This window comes from Ceratotherium simum, chromosome 19 (genome assembly GCF_057802395.1).
Source record: "Ceratotherium simum simum isolate JZ-2026a chromosome 19, ASM5780239v1, whole genome shotgun sequence".
In the NCBI taxonomy this organism is placed as follows: domain Eukaryota; kingdom Metazoa; phylum Chordata; class Mammalia; order Perissodactyla; family Rhinocerotidae; genus Ceratotherium; species Ceratotherium simum.
Genome location: NC_141918.1, coordinates 28,937,424 through 28,954,566, shown reverse-complemented (window position 1 = coordinate 28,954,566; position 17,143 = coordinate 28,937,424). Strand labels below are relative to the sequence as shown.

Sequence of the window (17,143 nt, the reverse complement as noted above, 5' to 3'; positions counted from 1 at the left end):
TCACCCAACATCCAGAGATCCTGTTAAAGCATAAATCAGTTCACATCATTCCAATGATAAAACCTGCCAAGGTATTTCCATCATCCTCAGAAGGAAATTAAACTACTTACTTACCATGGCATACAAGACCTTCCATGTTCTACCATCTCTCAAATCTCATCTCCTTTCACTCTCCCACTGGCTCCCCCACATTGGTCTTTTTGCCATTTCTCTAACACACAAGATCATTTACATCTTTGAATCTGTACTATTCTCCCACCAGACTTTACATGGGTCACTCACTCATTTCATTACAGTCTATACTCAAATGCCAGGTCCTCAGACCTGTCTTGTCTACCTTTATCTAAAATAGCACCCTATCTCATCATTCTCTATGCCATTACCTTGTTTTAATTTCACTATCATGATCACTATCTGAAATCATATCAATTATTTTGTTTATTTATTTATCTGTCTTTCCCATTAGGATGTAATCCCCATTGGGGTTACAGAATGTCTTGTTTTCTGTTTTTGTTTTTTACTGCTATATCCTCAGTACTTAGAACAGTGCTTGGAACTTATAGGTACTCAAGAAATACTTGTTGGATGAGAGAATTATTGAATGAATGGATGGAGAACTTGAATGCTATAAATTTAAATTTGGTTCATTGAGTGATTGCTAAGCACAGTCATTTCTTGAACAGGAATATTGACATTATGAAGATGGAGTTGGAGAAATACGCTAGCTACTTGTGTTAGAATGCTAAAGTGGAAGCAAATGGAGGCCAGCATCACTTGCTCTGAGGCTGTTCCAAGAAGCATCTGAGAGCTGAAAAGAACTTTTGCAAAATTTTGGTGCAAGGTGGTATGTAATATAAGGAGGCGCCAAAGAGAGGAAGAGTCACAAAACACTTCAAGAATGTAAACCTGGGCCGGCCCCGTGGCTTAGCGGTTAAGTGCACGCGCTCCGCTACTGGCGGCCCGGGTTCGGATCCCGGGCGCGCACCGACGCACCACTTCTCCGGCCATGCTGAGGCCGCGTCCCACATACAGCAACTAGAAGGATGTGCAGCTATGACATACAACTATCTACTGGGGCTTTGGGGGAAAAAAATAAAATAAATAAATAAATTAAAAAAAAAAAAGAATGTAAACCTGCACAACCAAGAGGTGCCCCTTGCCCAAATGGGAAAGTTAGGAGAAACACATGGGAAGGTTAGGAAGTACAGGAATGGGGGTGAGAGAGGAAGGCCATAAATTAATTTGCATCATGTTCTACCTACTTTTGACAGCAATAGTTGAACTATGAATTTCAGACTATACCTCTCTTTATTTTCTCTTACCTATAATTGTGTATTTAAAAAGGAAAATGAATTATCTAAGTGTCAAGGCACATTTTCTTAGAGTGAGAGGGATATAGGAATGAAAACTAAGTTTTATATAGATCAAGGACCGAGGGATTATTACATCCAGTATCATTTTACAAGATGATTTGTGGTTCTGCTAGGAATGATCCAACTCCAAGTGACTTCAAATGGCTCTTTGACATGCTTTCCTTTGAAACATAGTGAATTTGGCATAGATATATGTACAGTTGATTTACTGAAAAGAAAAATCAATATTGTGCAATAAACCTAATTGTAAATTATCCTACAAATTCAGGAGAATAGACACATACACACACACGCCTGTCAACTTATACTCTATACAGTATGCATCCTACACCAACAATTGTGATGAAAAATTAAGAAACACTGCCTCCTCTCAAGGGCTGCAAGGAAAAGCTGTATTTATGTGAATATATTTGGCAGGTGTATGAGGTAAAAAACTTCTTTTCACCTTTCTGTACAAATATAACATTAACAAGAGTGCTTGAACATGCTTTTCTCTAAACCACTCATAAAAATTCTTGAGGTTCTTAACCTTACTGGAAAAGAAAACCTCAGATGACTATAAAAAGTAAACACATGGCATATTCTCAATATCATGCCCATCTTCAAGCAATTTCTCACACTTATAATGCATTTATTTTTATGTAAAGCAGATGCGTGTCTTTGGGGCAAACCATGCCTTTTATTCTGATGTTGTGAAAGTCCCTTCTAATTAAAACAGGAAATACAAATTTCCTTGTCTAGTTCTAAGGATAAATCCCACTTAGCACAAGCAGCTGTCTGCAATTTCTGATCAACTCTTTCTGGCTATTCTAAATGTGCACTGCTGAATTCATATTTCACGGGCACTTTTGAATCCCCATTCCGAAAACAAAAGGCACACCCAGTGTCTCCTCATTCTCATTCGCCAGGACCTTGCATACTTTGGGCACGTTGACAAGCTAAATAACAAACAAGTAGGGTTGCAGCTTCAAAAACTAATTATTCAGGACCGAGGAAGCTGAATACGTTCTGGAGGAAAGGTTAAGTAAAAAGTGTAAAGTGAGAAGTCATTCAAAGAAAAGGCTAGGGATTGCATGAAAGAGAGAACGTAAATGAATTTCTTGTAAAAAATCATTCTTTAAATGTTTTACATTATAGCTCAAATCGCAATTAAGACGAATCTGGTCCCACCCTTCTAATTAAAAAGCTCAACTAGTTCCTTTACTGACCACAACAAAGGGCAAATAGACTCAAACCCACTTCCTTTGCTGAAGCTTCTCTTGCTGCTGAGCAGTTCATGTGTGGCTGATAAAATGGGCTACTGGGTCTCAAGGAATGAAAGCCTAAACTAGTTTGTGCACATCAGAGTGGATTAGATATGGTATCTGGTGAGTCGAACAGTTTTTCCACTCTTGTCAAGCCTAGATTAATATTCCTACTCATTGCATTTTAGGAATGGCCAATTAGTTTAAGTCAAATCACCTGCACTGCAGAGGTGGCAGGAAGATGGAGAGGCCAGAAACCGCCCTTACCCCCTTAGGGATCTGTGGATCCCTGTGCTTCCTCCATCTCACCGCCGAGGGCTCACTCACTGGACATCAGAGTGGGTAGGCCAACAGCCTAAGTCCGGCTGGGCTGTAACAACAAAGAGTTGGTGATGGAAGTTTGCGCTTAACTAATGAAATAAGACCGCTTTGTAGCTTCATCTGTAAAGAATTATGCTATGGATATTCTTAACTTGAAAGGTTTTCTTTTAATCTTAAATATCTCAATTTCTACCTTTATATCAGAAACAATGTGTTTTTCCTTGAGTGAAAAATTTGCTGTTTGTTCTTAAGAATGAAACTCTCTCCCAATCCCTTTCCCATATACACAGCTTTAATTCTATGTGGCCTCTCAGTCAGAAGAGTCCTAGTACTTAATCTATTTTTGCAAATAAAGCAAAGTGATGGTTGTGCCTTGAAATAACAACAGGCACATGGGCAACTAAGGTGTCAATAATAATTATGAACCCTTAAAAAATCCAGTCAGGGGCCAGGAGTTGTACTCATGATTCTCCATAAACATAGCAAGAAACTTAGTTAATAAACACCAGCTAACTTTTTTCAACTGCAGCAATAAATTGTTCTATTGGTGAAATGTCCACAAGTTCTGCTCAAAACACCTTGTGAATTGTTTAATTAGCAAACTCTTGCAACACTCAACAAATAGATATTGGCAAGTTAGGGAGACACAAGGTCCCTGAAGTATTAACTGTGCTGATAATCTAATCTGCAGGCTTTTCAAAGGGACACATACTCCATTCTTTTTTTTTTTGATTTCAGAGACTCAAATGACAAACATTTTTCCCTTTAAAATGTTCTAACAAGTAAATAAGACATAAGAGATATATAGACAACTAGTTATCGTAGAGAGCCAGGTTGCTAACACACACTAGGCCCCGACCAGATTAATAACATGTCTCATGTATATAATAATGCAGGACCTATATGTGTCCTCCTGATGGAATGACAGCCTTTTTTTCACACAAATATAACTAAATCAAAGAAAAAATATTCCTCTAAAAGCCAAGTCTTCTTTTTGTTTCACCAAACTGCAAAGTAGGGTATTATCAGATATTTAAGGCCCCCGCACAGTCTCCTACCAAGGTTCAATTAGCAGTGATTTTTAATTGTTGAGCAATCTTGGGTCAAAACTCCATGGCATGTTTTGAACCAAGAAGTGCTAAGTGGGAAGGCTCATCCTTCACAACAACCCCTTCTGTAAAGACATTCAGGGGAGGGTGAGCAGTTTGGGTGTGGTGAACTGAATTCTAACCCATTAATTGTTGGGAAACTCAAGGTGGAACCATGCGTAGCATGGATGGTTTCCTTCCATGGCTCAGATCATCCAGGGCAGACCACACTGAGAAGTGCTAGTTAGTTGATGAAACCCAGGTCACAAATCCAATAGCAGTATGGATCATTTCAATATATTTTGTTCCAAGGGATAAACCAAGTGCCAATGGTAGTGATTTCTTGAGTAAAATGATGTGCATGGAAATGTCAAAACTCCATCCTCACTGTGAATTCAAAATATATGTGCCCTCTGTCAAAGGATCACTAAGTAGTGTGTTTCTGCATATAAAGGAACACATAAACACCATTCCCATAAAGATAAAAGAAATGTATATCTTTTCTTGGCATAGAAAAGTTTGCAAAGCATTGAATTAAGATTCTCTCTGCTTTCTCCTTAGAAAGTACAGCTATGATTCATTACAATCACTATAAAATAATTAAGCTGCCTGTAGCTATTCTTAGTTCTACCTGAAGAAGTTAAAATACACATGGTTCTTATCTGCTTAAAGCTTATATATTAATCTGACACTGATCTTCTTAGGCTGAAATGTCTAAGTCTTTCGTAAAGCACAAAAGAAAACACATAAAATGTATTGTTTTAGTTGAAGAGCTATGCTTATTATCTATCTAATGGTCTTTTAAATACTTGATATATTCTTGAAAGAAAATCTTGAAAGAAAACTAAATACCACCAAAGACACACCCTCCCACCCCAAAACACACACAGTTCAGAATTAGTTTTAAGTGGGAGACAGATGGACAGATTGAAGGGAACAAGTAGCAATTTGATTTTCAATTTAAGGCAGAAGTATAATCAAGCATACCCATAAAATATTTAAAAATAGTTTTAAGAAGACTAAGAGGTAAGTCATTTGCTCAAAGTCAAAAAGCATTTCAAAACCCATCTGTAAAATATCTGAGTTGGTATCTTCCTTCAGTTTTCTTTATACATAACTGTTTGGATAAGAACTTTTAGATGATCTCCTTCTCTATTTGTCTGCGACAATCAAATGATGACAGCTACCTGGAGACACCATCAGTCTTTGGGTCAGCCACTTCACCAGCAGTAGGCAGACTGATGCTGCAGGCAGATGACCTCTGATCCAAGAATTTAGTCTCCATGAAAAAAAAGAGACCAACCCAATGATCATGCTCAGCAATGAAACCCCAGAGGGGCTTTTATTCTGGAAGTTGTTACAAGTAGTTCATAACCTTTGTCCTCCAGACACTCATTCAAACTACCTCACCACTCTGTAAACCCAGGGGCTAAGGATGCTCGAAGGCATGAACTTTCTACCCAAACAGGGTATTGTAAACATTTGGGGGAGGCTTGGTGCTACTGCTAAAATAAACCATAAAAAAGGACATTAACCAAGACACTTTTATTCAGGGAGCCTCTCTCAGTTCAGAGAACCCAATTTCGACGTCAACCCTTTTACTCAAGAGCCAGCTCCCAATGAGAACAAGCAACCCTCCTTAGAATACTAGCATTTTAAAGATTTTAAGTGTGCTTAGATGCTAAGAAAAAGTATATTTAAGAGTTAAAAGAATCAGGGTACAATAGAATAGTATATTTATATAGTTATAGTCTGAGTCTCAACAGTTTTTTCTTTTGTAAATTGTAAATGAAACGCAGGAAAAAAAACCATATATAAAGGGGGGGAATGCTACTCAAAAGGGATTACTTATTACTTGGCATTTCTTCTGCATTCTAATTTGGTTGTTTTAATTTTAATTTTTGACTGAGTTTTAGTTTTCATTAAGAGGTCTTACTTCTGTCAGGTTCAAAGATGTTTTGACTACAAATTCAAATTAAATTATTTGATCCTAGATTGCAAAAAGGCTTTTCTTCTTTGGCAAGAGGAAGATAGTAGAGAAAAATGGGGTCGCCAATGCAAAGCTCATTGACCGTGCTCCTAAAACTGTTGTAAAGAAAATCATCAGGGGAAGTGGGAAGTGAAATTGGGTCCAGTTTCCCTAAACTGAATAAAATAAAAGAGCAATTTGTTCTAAAACTCAAATTTAATTAAAATAAAATTTTACTATAAAAATTACTTTAAATTAAGGAGTAAAATTGTAGAAAATAATAATATATAATTTTTAGGTTTTAATAACCTCTGAATGGTGACTGTGGATTTTTAAAGTTATATGATTTAAACACATCTAGTTAAGAAGTATTTGGGTATAAATCTGCCATCCCACCAAATGTTCATCAACTGCCAACAACCAGGAGACAGTTTGTCTTCCAACAAAGGATCCAAAATAGTTGTTGAATTTAATATGCTAGATATTCTACTATGCCACAGTCTGATGAGGTAAAATATATATTAACATCAAATTGATCATTGTTTTTAGAATTGTTAGTTAAATGTAAAGCACATAAAGCATAAAAGATATAAAAGGCATCTGTTAACTAGAAATTCAAGAAGACTATGCCTTTAAAGCACAGGATGCGAAAAATCTTCCACAGAGTAAAAAATATTGCCAAAATACTCAGTTCATTTAAAAAAAAAACTTGCTCTTCTCAATAACAATAACTTCTAAGTCACTGGACCAAGTTTTTACAGGTTTCCTTTAGTATATCTTATAATAAAAATGTCTTTGGACGATATTTATAATAGCTGACTTTTTTTAATGTGGCAAGATGTACATAATGTAAAATTTACCATTTTAAGTGTACAGTTCAGTAGCTTTAAGCACATTCATATTGTTGTGCAACCATCACCACTATCCATCTCCAGAACTTCTTCACCATCCCCAAATCCATTAAACAACAACTCCCCATTCCTTCCTACTCCTAGTCCTTGGTAACCTCTATTCTACTTAATGTCTCTATAAATTGGACTATTCCAAGGTACCTCATATAAATGGAATCATATAATATTTGTCCTTTTATGTTTGGCTTGTTTCACTTAGCATAATGTTAATTTATTTAAAAAATGTAAATTTTAACTATCCAACTTATATATGGAAAAAGAAAGAAAACAAACTTTTTACCCAGAAAATATAAAGGCAACACCATACCCCAAATACAGTAGAACCATCATAGGCTACCCACTCACCTTTTCAAAAACAATTTTTGCCTTTTAGAAAGAAAATTCACGTTTCAGCATCATTTCCGCCTTCAAGGGCTCAGACTTCAGAATCTTCCTGGACAAGCCATATTGTGGTCTACTTCTTGCCCAGAAAAGAAAGTTATGCCAGCTATCCTAAGCAACCCTTTGCTGCACCACACACCTGTTCAGACAACGGGTCAGTTAAACAAGCAAAATAACAGCTGAGAAAGCCAGGTCAGCTACCCTCTGATCTGAAAGACATTTACAGAACAAGTCCCCCTTCTCCGCCTTCTTTATGTGAAAATAGCAGTTGAAGTAACATGATTCCTTCCCTTCCTGTTTGAAGAGACAGTGAAAGCCCTCCTGTTGCGAGTCCACTCTCTAAGTCTGGGGAAGAGGCTGCCTCAATCCTCCAGCTTAGTCCATAAGCCTTGGTCTACCGGGAAAAAGACCCATCCCACTGTGGTTATGTTTGTTTAAGGAGCCAGGTCCAACCCGAAGAGTTAACGATTAACAAGGGCCATATTACATGTCACATTTTCTTGTTACGATGCTTTTTAGTCCTAGGTGTAATTAAGGAGACTTTTTTGCTTTCTGATCTTTCTTAAGTTTTTCTTCAGTTGAGCCCAAAGGCTCTGAATGCAACAAATACACAAAATAAATGGATAACATTGTGGACTTATGACAGGTGAAATCTGACTTTTCTAGAAAGACTTTTTGCTGTTGTTGTAAACTGATACAACACTACAGGTACAGCAGCAAAACCAACCCATCAGGTGTAAAGATTTTATGAGTGTACCTCTTCCAAATATATTTCTATAAATTTTTCTCCAAGTAAAACTTAACACTAGTTTATAAGTACAAAAGATATACAATTCTTTCTTCAAGGACATGACTTGTAAAAATGTTTTCCTTTACTTGTAACTTCTGCAGTGTTTCAATGCCTTAGGTGTGGATATATTTGTTTGCTTTATTTTACTTCAAAGAAGAAAAGAGAAAGGATGAATGGCCAAAATCCACCCATGTACTGACTCTCATAAAGTATGTTTTTGAAGGTGTAGCTCTGTAAGACATCTAGCACACAAAACTAGCAAGTCCATAGAGAGCCTTCTGTAGAGAGGGAAGTTCTATCTCAGTAGGTGAAATGGATGAAGGGAGAGAGCCTAGCACACCTGGAAAGCTGACAGCTCAAGAATATACATTATTCTGAAATAATCTCATCTGTTTTTGCAGAAGAATAAAAAATAAACATAAAAAAGAACCTCAACACTTTATATCCTAAAGTACCATAAATAACCCAGGTTAAAAAAAAAACAAAAGCAATTTCTATGTGTAATAATTCTCTTCTAGGCTTTCGTTTTAATTTTTGTAAAGTTTTCTCATGCTCTCTTAAAATCACAATTTTAGAATTCCGTAAGGAACTTTAGAAATAATAGAGTATAGTATAACAGTATCCAAATATGTATATACATTTCTGGTAGTGGAACCACCATTGATTACCTTTTTTTCTTCTGTAGAAACCTACCGGAATCTTACACTAATCTGAACAAATGGAATAGATAAAAGTAGAACTCTGGTTGGGTAGGCAACCTGAGGATACAAGGCCCGTGTCTGAGAACCCACAGTCTGTCAGTCTAATCCCTTCTTTTTACAGAAGTGGAAGCAGAGGGCCGATAAGGTGAGGTGACTTCTCCAGATTCTCACCACACCAGCACCAGAGTTGAGACCCGCACGCAAGCTCCTTACTCAGTGCTCTCTCTGATGTTACTCTCCACTAAACCTTAACAGTCTGGAACTTCAAATAATTTATTATTTTGCACTTGTAGGAGAACTAAAGAAGTAGCACAAAGATTAGTGTGTGTGTGTATGTGTGTGTGTGGAAGAAGTGTGTTTGAAATTCCTGATCACCTAAATTTGGATTATCAAGGGCAAAAAGACGAGAAATGAAGAGAAACAGAGAATCGGGACAAGGAGGGACCAAATGGAATTGAAGGGTAAAGGCAGCCATTCATCATTCTTTCCTATGTTCATTTGCTCAGTGGACGGTTATTACAGACATAGTGCCAGGTACTGGGAAAGATGTCAAGATAAATTATGACATTGTTCCTGGGCTCGTGTTTCCAACGTGGCACAGTACCGCGCATGCGCGCATGTGCATGCCATCCTAGGCAGGAGGTGATAGATGCCACAAAAGCGACACAGGAGAGGCAGTGAGGACGAGAGAAGAGAGCCATCAGGGGAGCGTGATGGAGAAGGTGTCATCTGAGCTGAGCCTGGAAGAAGTACGGTGGGGGATGGTGACAACAAGGACGGATCCCATCAGCCACAGCTGTGGAAGGGAAGGGAAGAAAGCAGGCCTTTCACACTGGCTAAAACCAAGGACTCTTACAGAAGTGTGGGAAGTATGTCTGGAAGAGTTCCTTTGGTCAGAACTTTGAAGCTGCCCCTACTCTGTGGTGTGGCAAAAAGAAAGGGGTTGGGGGTAGGGAGAAGAGAGTCAGCCAGGAGACCAAGTGAAGACCAAGGCTTCAGATTGGGGGAAAGGACTGGGGAGTGAAGGGAAGTGTTTATTTACTGAAGGGACGCATGGAAAACACATCCCTATGGAAATAAGATGTATAAAATTAGGTCAGCCACCTAAGGGTTGTTGGTAAAAGGAAGTTATAGATTTCAACATTTGTTGCCCAGCTCTAGAGGTAGCATAATCAGCTTTAGGGGCTGCAACTAGTTTGCTTTCTAGAAGCAGTGTCTTTACAATTCAACCCCCTGCCCCCATACTCTACTGCTCCAAAAGTGCTAACATCAAGTTGGAAATCCTTTCCTTCACATTTAGAGAAAAGAGCTCTAAAATACTATGGATTGGAAAAGGTTAACTCTGAAGCACGACAAAAGTAACACCAAAGAAAGAGAGGGAAGCCCTCCCCTACCTCTTTGGCCTTCAGTATTCCATAAAACACATTTCTTTCCTGATAAGACCCTGTGCTGACCAGGCAACCACACTTTACTGCAGGTTCACTAACTGAACTAAGCTGTCTTTTTCAAGGATATCAATGCAACCAAAAGAGCCATAAAATTGTGAAATTGCGAGAAAAGGGGGCTAAGTCAAACATGGGCTTGGCTTAGCCTGATCTGTGCAGGTGTGGACAGAGCTAAGCTGTTGACAACACGATAATGCAGTGTGGTCAGTTCTGAGTGCCTGAGTCCCGCCCATCTCCACTCACACATTGCTTCTCCTAGAGATGGTATTTTTGAGAGATGCAGAGGCCAGGCTGTCAGAAGTCTGGAAAAGGGAGAGGAAGTTTTCCAAATTCTATTCATACCAAATAAAATATAAACAAAAGCGTAATACTAGTTTACTCTTTGCCACTACATTTTAGAATTTCTGGTGTAAGCTGTTAAAGAAGGGCCACATCTGAAGTTTTACAGCTGAAAAAAGGACTACCCCTCTACTTTGAATTTGTTTGTTAAAATGTCCCAGATTTTTAGAATGGTGCATTTCTTCTAGCCAGCCTCTGCATTTCAGCTCTGAGGAAACCAAGGATCAGAGGGGTATGGGATTTGCTCTCACTTGGCTAATCAACAGCAAAAACTGACAGCTACCCAGGGTTCTCAACTCCTGGCTCTTACTCTCTCAGATACCATTAATGGTTTTCTTATTAGTCTTTAAAATTTTAGTGAAAGTAATTCCTATTCCTTTGGTGCAACCATTATGAGAGATTGCAGCAAAATGGAACTCTGCAGATAAGGGTGACAGAAGAGGGCATTGTGGCGGCAATCCTAACACATTTCCCCTTGGAAAGTCCCAATCAACTTCCTATAACAAAGATTTACCTCTTTATATCCTACTCTTGTGTGATTAGCTAAGCCATGCACAATGAAAAGAAGATATGCAATTCTAAATTTATCTTTTGACCAACTATTCACGGGTCTGTCTGTCTTTCCACAGGTATTTCCACCAAAGACCTATTTCACTGCTAAAGATCATTTTTTAAGATGTACTATGCCAATAAAATCCAAATTCACTACTTCTATCACTGTCCTCAAAACTAAAGAAATTGCATAAACTTAAATTACTAAGCTGTGACTAAAAAATGAGGGGGTACATTACATGTAGTACTTATGATTAAGGAAACAAATTAAGATGCCAAATTCTGCCCTCACCTCTGTTAGTTACTCTTTTTTCTTTTCCTAGTATTGCTGATATGTGTTAGCAGAGAAATCAAAATAGATACAATGTACCTAAAGAATTATGAAGACCCAGGACACTTGGTCCTATTTATTTATCAGTTTGTTAAGAAAGCAGGAAAACTCATATAAGTCATTTCATATGGTGATCATCAATCTCTTAAGTGAGTCTTGCTTTTCAAACTTCTTAGTTAATAAAGAAGTGAAAAATACCTATGATGATCTTACTTGAAACTTCAGAATAACTGTTATTAGGAAGAATGCCATTTGCCTCTAGAGGAAAGAATATATTCTCAGGGCACAGTTAGAAGCTCAGAGAATTTCTTAACCCTGAGTTTACTTGTCCTTCATTCTTCTTTAATTTGGCTACGATAAGAATCTCTCCCACTGTTGATGAAATACTCACTTTTCCACTCAAGTGGCCTGGAATTCTCCTCCGGTCCTCTGAAAGGGCTGCCCCTGAGCAGAGCTCTCTCTCTCCCCAGCGCAGAGCGTGGCAGAGGCCACTCGCCTCTCTCCCACCCTAGAATGTGGATCTGCAAAAGAGGCCTGTGTCAACAGCCCTATCAGGACGATCACGTGACATGGGCTTTGTCTCCTTCCTGCGGGTGTGTCAGTGGTCATGGCCAAAGACTGAGACAGGGGATTGCCAGGGGATGAAAAATGCTTCATCTGTATTCTAGCTGTCAAAGAGGGAAGACAAGCAGCCTCTTCCACTCCCTTCCATCACAGCCCAGAAAGGACCTGCTTCTCCCACCTGAATGGTTCAGTACCTGCCAGGAACTAGAGACGCAGGAAACTGGATCTGTGGCCATGAGCCCACTGTCTTTACTCCATGGAAATGAAAGACAAGTTGCTTTGATCACCTTGGAGACCAACCACCTCCTCTACTGAAAGCTAACCCCACCTTGGCGGTGACTGCCTCCCCTCCCCCCAGGACCCTCTCTCCCTCTACTCTGGCTTAAGTAGCAGGCTAATCAGTTTGATCTGACAGATTTTAATTACATTAATTAGGGCTTTTTCTGAATAGGCCTGATTAGCATCCTACCAAGGATTTTGTGTGTATGTGTGTATGTTTTTTTCTTCTCTAAAGCAGCTCTGCTAAAATCAGGACTAATACTTTCCTTTCCTCTAACAATGGTAGTTTTTTTTGTCTTGCTCAAGATGAAAAATCAGACATTTGATGGCACTGGGTGTGAGAGTGTATTTTATAATAAAATCACCCATGAGGATCTGGAGCAGGCTCTGAATCTATCTTGTGAGCCTTGATGGGGAAGAAGAGATTGTTATCTAGAACATTTGTCTAGAACACAAACATTGGTTTTGCTTACTCTTTGCCTAGTAAACACTACATTGAGCTTGAGTTTTAAAAATCCCAGTTCTTCTAAATCCTCCCCCATACCCTCATTGGACTGAAGCACAAAGTAATAGATTCTTACCTCTCTGTATTATTTCATCCATCACATTCTAGAGAGAACCAATGATAGCCACACAAAAGCCAACGGAAATTTAGCCTTTGTCTTTCCATTGTTTCTTAGAATAAAAATACCTTGAATGTCAACAAGGTTGGTACTGAAAATATTTCTTAACAACTTTCAGCCACTAATGAAAGAGAACAACATTGATTTCTCAGGAAACTCTACGAAGTTTAGCATGGCACATATATTTAGCCTTGTTGATCATCTGTAACTATAATTATTGCTTTAAAATATGCTGTTTTGAATAAGCCACAATAAATGAGGGCAGAGTTCCAGACACCAGGAAGAAAATCTACCCAACTAAATGAAGTTTGTTTGCTTTTTTAAACAGTCTAATATGAAACTAATTTTTTTTTAACCACATATCTTAAGGAAAGCAGTAAAAGCGTGGACTTGCGACCCTTAATCCAAGTTTTGAATCCTGTTGACATCCCTATCTCCCTCCTGCAACTTGTGCAATAGCCAGTTCTCTGGGGAGTAACGCTGCCATTCTTACTCACCTGAGCAACGTCATGATTATGACGGTTTTTACTGGGATAGTTCCTGAATCTGTTGGAACGTTGGTAATACAGCTGAGAAATCATATTTTCAGGCCACAGTGCTTTACCAGAAAGATAAAAAATTTTTAAAATCACTTAATATATTTTAATGCCACATTTTCCATTTACAGTTTATCCAATTATCTTATCTTTAAGGGTTAACTTGGATTTAACATTTCTAGCCATTTGGTTTTCACTTTAAAGTGAAAGTGAAGTTTCAGAAGATGTCTGTGTATTCCCCTTTTTTTCCAGTTTGAGAGAAAAAAAAACCCTCAGTAAAAACAATGTTGACTGCCTTTTTGTTATCACCTGATTCTCCCTGGAAATCACAGTGATCTTTCCTCCTTTCCTTGGTCTTATCTAGCTGGATAGGCTGTCCTTTGAGAAGGAACCTGATTTATCTCTGTCTTTGATGACCATGAAGCTTATACCTGAGCTTGACAACACAAGAATGAGAACGATCCATTCACTGTATAGGAAGTAACAGGGGTCCAAACCTTTTAGCTCTAGGTCTTTGATCCACTTTGGACCAGACAATTAACAATTTCTAGGAAGTATTAGTAAAAGATTGAAGGAAGTGAAAGATAGAAACAGGCTATATGATTTGATGTCAGACACTGAACAGGAGTGCTTCCTCCACACCGAGTGTTCATGTTGGATAGTATCTATTTTACACTTTGCAGTGATGGTTAACTTCTGGCTTCCTTTGGCAAAAAATACTAAGTGATTTATTAAACAAACACACAACAACAACAAGACAAACAAACACACACAGAATAACTCAGTGCCAAATTTTACCAAGTGTTCAATTTGATTACTTAATTACAACATTAAAATCTTCTAAACAGTTCAAAGGAAGAGACATGGAGTTAGAATCTTGACAGCCAAACTCGTAGAGTGTTAGTAACAGAATTTGCTAGGGGGAAAGAAAAGAAGAAAAGGTAACACCAAAATAGAAAAGAAGAACAAAAAGGAGGACAGTGGTTGGTGGGAGAAAAAAGAATTTAAAGCTTTTATTTTCCAAAGAAATTGAGAAGTGCAAAACCAGTGGTAACTTAAAAACTATAGATACAAATATCCTTGGCAAATGTGTGTGTGTGTGTGTTTAGAGAAAGAAATAGTGGGGGTGGGCAGTAGGGCACAAATCCAACACAAAAAGAACTAAAAGTGAGAAAAAGCCTTTCCTTAGATTTAAAATATTCACTCCAGTGTAGAATAAGAGGATCTCAACCCATTTTATTAAATGAAGATACACTGATGGTCACTAACCAATCCAATGCTCAGAGTTATTTTGATTAAATATATTAAAATCTAAAAGTAAGCTCTCTGAACATATTTTTGTAATCACTAGGTCTATGTCTTACTAGAACATGCTAGCTCTTATTCATTCAGTCAGCCAGCCAATGATGGTTTATCGAGTACCTACTAGGTACCAGGCACTGGTGTGCTCAGCAGTGGGTATACAGTGTTCAGCAAAACTGACATGGTCCTTGCCTTCCATGGAGTTTATCATTAAGTGGGAGAGACTGACATTAAACAAGTAAGTGTAAAAATATAATTACCAAGTACGGGAAGTGATTTAAAAAAAAAAAAAGGAGAGGGTGCTGTGTGAGAGAAAAGGGGCATGGAGAGGAACTTGGTGTTCAAGGAAGACCACTCTGTGAGGTAACTTTTAAGCAGAGGCTTAAAGGTGTCAGACTTGCAGATTGAGGAGAGAAGGAGAGTACAGGGGTGGAGGCAAGGCTGGATGGAAAGGAGAGAAGCATGCCAGCAGGCCAAAATCAGGAGTTCTGGGAACTAAAGAGCTGCAGTTGTGGCTGGTTGAGTGATATGAGTTGAGGCTGCACAAGTGGGCAGAACTTCAAAGCCCATGGTAAGAAAAGGGGCTTTTTTTTTTTAAAAAAAAGTTCTCTTTTATTTATTTATTTTTTTTGTGAGGAAGATCAGCCCTGAGCTAACATCTGTGCTAATCCTCCTCTTTTTGCTGAGGAAGACCGGCTCTGAGCTAACATCTATTGCCAATCCTCCTCCTTTTTTTTCCCCAAAGCCCCAGTAGATAGTTGTATGTCATAGTTGCACATCCTTCTAGTTGCTGTATGTGGGACGCGGCCTCAGCATGGCCGGAGAAGCGGTGTGTTGGTGCGCGCCCGGGATCCGAACCCGGGCCGCCAGTAGCGGAGCGTGCGCACTTAACCGCTAAGCCACGGGGCCGGCCCAGAAAAGGATTTTTATTCTGAAGGCTTTTCTTCTGAGGACAATTCTAGTAGAAGCAAAAGTTATGTATTTATTCTTAAATTAATTTTTTTGCACATTCAATTTTTAAAGTAGTTCTGGGGAAACATACTACAATAGGAGAAGAGTTAAATAAATTATGTACATCTTGTGATGGAATATTATCCAACCATATAAAAACATTTTAAAAGAATATTTAATGGTACAAAAAATGTTCCAGCTATTGAAAATCAGTATATTCATAAACGTGTAGTACCAATTTTGTAAAAAAGAAATGAATCTGTAGTTATATTCATAGAAATACCAGAAGAAAATGCACAAAATGTTAAAAATGATTAATGCTGGGTGGAGGAATTATAGATGGTCCTGTTTTTTTATTTAACTTTTTTCAATTATCATACATAAAGTCAACTTTTTTGAGAGGATGTACGGTTCTTTGAATTTTAACACACGTACAGATTCTGGTAACCACCACCACAATCAAGATACAGAATGGTTCCATCGCCCCCCAAAAAACCTCCCTCATATTATTCCTTTAAAGCCACACATGATAATTTTATTTTAATCTTTGTACTTTTCTGTAGCTTCGAAAGTCTCTATGATTAGCATGTACTGCTTTTATTTGCTGGGAAAAAAAAAACAAAAACCCATACTTTGAAGTAATGGAAATAAAAGAACAATATAATAAACATTCATTCTCTAAATCAATGACTTTTTTTCTTAATCATTTGAAATAGACACGTTTCAGATATTTTTAAACTTTAGAATCTTCCTCAACTAAATCATTCTGCTCCTGGCCAGAAATATTAAACTTTGAGCAAATGTGAAAAAAATATCATCGTTGGGGCCAGGGCCTGCGGAGATGTTTATGTTACCCAGAAGAAGATTCTCTCAAATGAACAATGACAATGAAAAGTAATAGACATATAGTAACACGAATAGTAATGCCAGCTCAAAAGATCTGGTGGGAGAAGAGATAGAATTCAACACAAGAAACATTCCTGTTCTTTTTTCTGTGTAATTAAGCATGTATTCAGATGAGACCAGAACATATACAAGCGATACTAGGCCTTGCACAGTATCACAAGAACTAGCTACCACAACTTTATAGCTATGGAGGTCTATTCTGATTCAATTATCCAGCACTGAAAGTAGATTCAAGACATGTTTCACTTTTAATTTATTGAGCAGAAAAATATATTTCTATAAAGCCAAGCCTAGGTAGATAATTTTCTTCTGAACAGGATTTCAGGAAGACAGTGGCTTGCAGTGTTCCTGCTGCCCTCCTCTCCCAACCCAAATCTGAGTAGGGAGCACCTGCAGGGGCCGGGAAGCCTGGATGGTGGGTGGGAGGCGTGGGCTCTGCCTGTCTAAAGGTAAGACCTGGATGGAGAGACCTGGGAAAATCCAGATGGAATCCCCACCTGACCCCAAACACACACAACTCCCCAGACCAAAGGGAAA

The 17,143-nt window shown here is 38.3% G+C and overlaps 1 protein-coding gene across 2 annotated transcripts in view; it reads right to left on the bottom strand.

The window, feature by feature from the left end:
- Positions 1-17,143, bottom strand: part of PRDM1 (PR/SET domain 1) — a 101,390-nt gene that overhangs the window by 48,524 nt on the left and 35,723 nt on the right. Inside the window, exon 1 of one of the 2 annotated variants that reach the window (XM_087443941.1) lies at positions 11,837-11,928. The exons of the other annotated variant lie outside the window; for it this stretch is intronic. The gene's annotated coding sequence lies outside the window, so the exon portion shown is untranslated. Of the gene's footprint in view, positions 1-11,836; positions 11,929-17,143 lie in introns of those variants that run through there. 2 annotated transcript variants of the gene reach the window in all.